Below are 3,154 nucleotides of genomic sequence, written 5' to 3'. Positions count from 1 at the left end.
CTGACCCGGTTTAGTTCAATTACATCACAGTAATAAATTGATTATAAATCGAGCAAATTTATTTTTCGTTCGCAGAGGACTAAGTTATTAGTGACAATGAGAACATGTGACCCCGCAAAATTCTCACGACTAGCGGATATCTCAAAACCAACCAGAACTAATTAATTTCATGAGAGCAAGTCAGTTGGGAATAAATCCCATCAAGATATCCTTGACTTTCCACATTTCAGAGCGATAAATTGGCGATAACTCGATCGATTTTATAGATAGATCAATTTGACCTGCGGATTCGGATTCCTGAGCTCAAAATACGTAAGAATAGCATAAAAATCATAATAAAAAAAAATCTTGATTTTTGACTCCAAAATCGAAAAAACTCCAAGGGGTACCCCTTTGGATTTTTTCGATTTTTGAGCCAAAAATGAAGTATTTTTAAAATCGATCGCAGAACACTTTTCTGACGTATTTTGACCCCAGGAACACGAATCCGTTGAGTAAATTGAGCTACGAATTTTTCCCATCGAGATATCTTGATTTTTCTGCGCCGAAAAGTGAAAAATTGGCGATAACCCGATCAATTTTATAGATAGTTCAATTTGAGGTTTAGTTACGGATTCCCGAGCTCAAAGCACACGAGAATATTAAAGAAAAAAGAATATTGCTTTTTGATCCCAAGATCGAAGAAAAAATCTCATGGGTACCTCTTACGCTCAACTAGTATTTCGAGTTTTCATCTCGTATCTCAAGTTTCGATTGGTTATCAACTGTTCAGAATAGGAAACTAAATTTGTATCCAGTGCAATATCATACCCTTGTGAAGGTCAGGTGTCGATCGAGCTTCGACAATTAATTAGCGACGTATAGACCTAGAAATGAATCGTTAACATTGTTGGTATTTCAGAGAGTTATTACGGTTTCAAAGACACCAAAAAATCTACCAAATAAGATGAACGGCAGAGACGGGCAAACCAATAATAAGAGCCGCAGTTTAACTCCCTGAACCACAGAATCAATGGCCAAAACGAACCGACTTACATTAAACGTATGTATGTACATAGATAAATTTATATCTATGGTATGTATATGCGACTGTACATGACATGTCTGTACGTTGCTCACAATAAGGTACATCGATATAGGTATACGTACGTTCATACATCATACATGAGGTTGCCAAAAGAAGCCTTAGACAGCACCAAGAAGCGGCATAAAACCGACCAAAACTGGTTCAATTCTGATGAGACCGGTTAGGACTGCCTTACCTTGGAGATGTAGATACAGTTGATTTGAGAATCAACCATATCTCCATGAAGGTGATTTGAGAACTCATATAACAGGTTCCAATAGGTGCGATCATAGACGTATTTTGGACGTCTTTTGTGGTCTGACGTCATCTCGAAATTCGTTCTTAATTACCTCGTTAATTACTGAACATCGTTCGACATTAATACAATATATCGCAAAAATCCACGTAACTGTCACGTGTCTGATGTACCACAATCGTGACTTTTTTCCATTTTTCCTCACATATTCGAAATAATTGAATGATTTGTTCATTCTTTCATTTTGACACGCTCCATCAATTGTCTATGAGAACCTAATTGATTTACTCTCCGCTTTAATCAGGACGAAACGATTTGCGAAGAAAATAAAGAAGACAGAGACAAGGAAGTTCGTCCGGGAAAAAAATTCATGCTCGCACCCGCCGACCAAAAGGTACTTGAAGGCGGTTCGCTGTCGCGAATCTTCAATGTCGCGAATTTGAAAGTACACGGTAGTACTGATGGCTACAATCAGAAAATAAGATATCGCGGATTACCGAGGCATCTATCTCTTCAAATAATATATACTCTGCGACGAGGACCCTCAGGTAAACGTAGTCTGTGAGCTACTTGAAAGCGATTAGTGAGTTTTTTGATGTGCCTATGACAAAAAAGTCCTTCGTTAAGGAACCATCCAACAAAATCATCTAGAGGATTGTCCACAAAAATCCAGTACCTTTGTGGCTACCGTCAAATTGTGTGTACAGGCAGTTACGAATTCTTTGCCCCCTCCCTTCAAATGCGTAGTTAAAAAAAATCTGCCCGAAGATACAAAGAAAGAGATTAATAAAAGTTCTGAAAGAACTATTCATTAATCCGGACTCAGTGAGAGCTAATCAAAGTCGATGATAGGCAAACCGCGACCCAGAATATTTTTGAGTAATAACATCGATCGTCATTGATCGCAACTTGTCCAGGGTGGTTATCATTTATGGCGGTCATCTGTTGGACTATTTTCGGGAAGTGATCACCTCTTGTAAATGCTTAAGCCCGCCCTTCAAACGTATCAGAGGGGCCATGTGCAGCTGCATCTAATTTCAAGATATTATTCGCCATCTAAAGAACGACGTTGACCCATCTTTCTCGTTCGTCTTCTCGTTTTAAGATCAGATAATTTTCTTTCGAACCGTCGATTCCATTCCATACTTTTTTTTTTCACGTTGTTTATCATCGCACAACGTAAATCCACACGGCCGCTTGCCCATTAGCAATGATGGACACGAACGCTTTCTAGTCGCGATTGGGTACACGCGAAATAAAATATACCCCGAGGGGAGGCGTGGATTCGCGTTCTTCTACTACGGCAGCCGCACACCATCCGCAGGCTCCTGAGGTTTTCATGATTGAAACTTCCATTGCCGGACGTAATCTCCGAGATGAAACAAGACCAGCCGGTGCGAGAATCGTAAAGGCATGACCCGGTAAATATTTTGAAACGAATCAGGGTCGTTGATCTGATAATTTTATTGATTTTCAAACCTCGTCACGACCTTTTGTTCGATAGTTCTACAAAGCAAACAATCAGTTGTATCAATCAGAGAGGAATTTTCGATCGTAGATTTGAATCAACGAGACACAAAATTGATCGTCTGTTACCTTGCGTGATTATTTCAACGCCCTCTTTTCACGACGATAAAATTACGCTCATGGAAATCATTAACCGAACACTATTTGGATCGGAAGATTCGGGTCCATGTGCCGAAAAAATTAACGTATCTCGATAATAGTATATTGCGCAAGAGGATTTGATTCGAAATTCAATTGTCAAGACTAACAGCAGCTAGCTCGTATTTTAATGCGATTTTAAAGAGGGAACAATTTCATGAGTTGGT

This window comes from Athalia rosae, chromosome 1 (assembly GCF_917208135.1).
Source record: "Athalia rosae chromosome 1, iyAthRosa1.1, whole genome shotgun sequence".
Taxonomy (NCBI): domain Eukaryota; kingdom Metazoa; phylum Arthropoda; class Insecta; order Hymenoptera; family Athaliidae; genus Athalia; species Athalia rosae.
The sequence above is the reverse complement of the archived record's forward strand: the minus strand, read 5'-3'. Positions refer to the sequence as shown.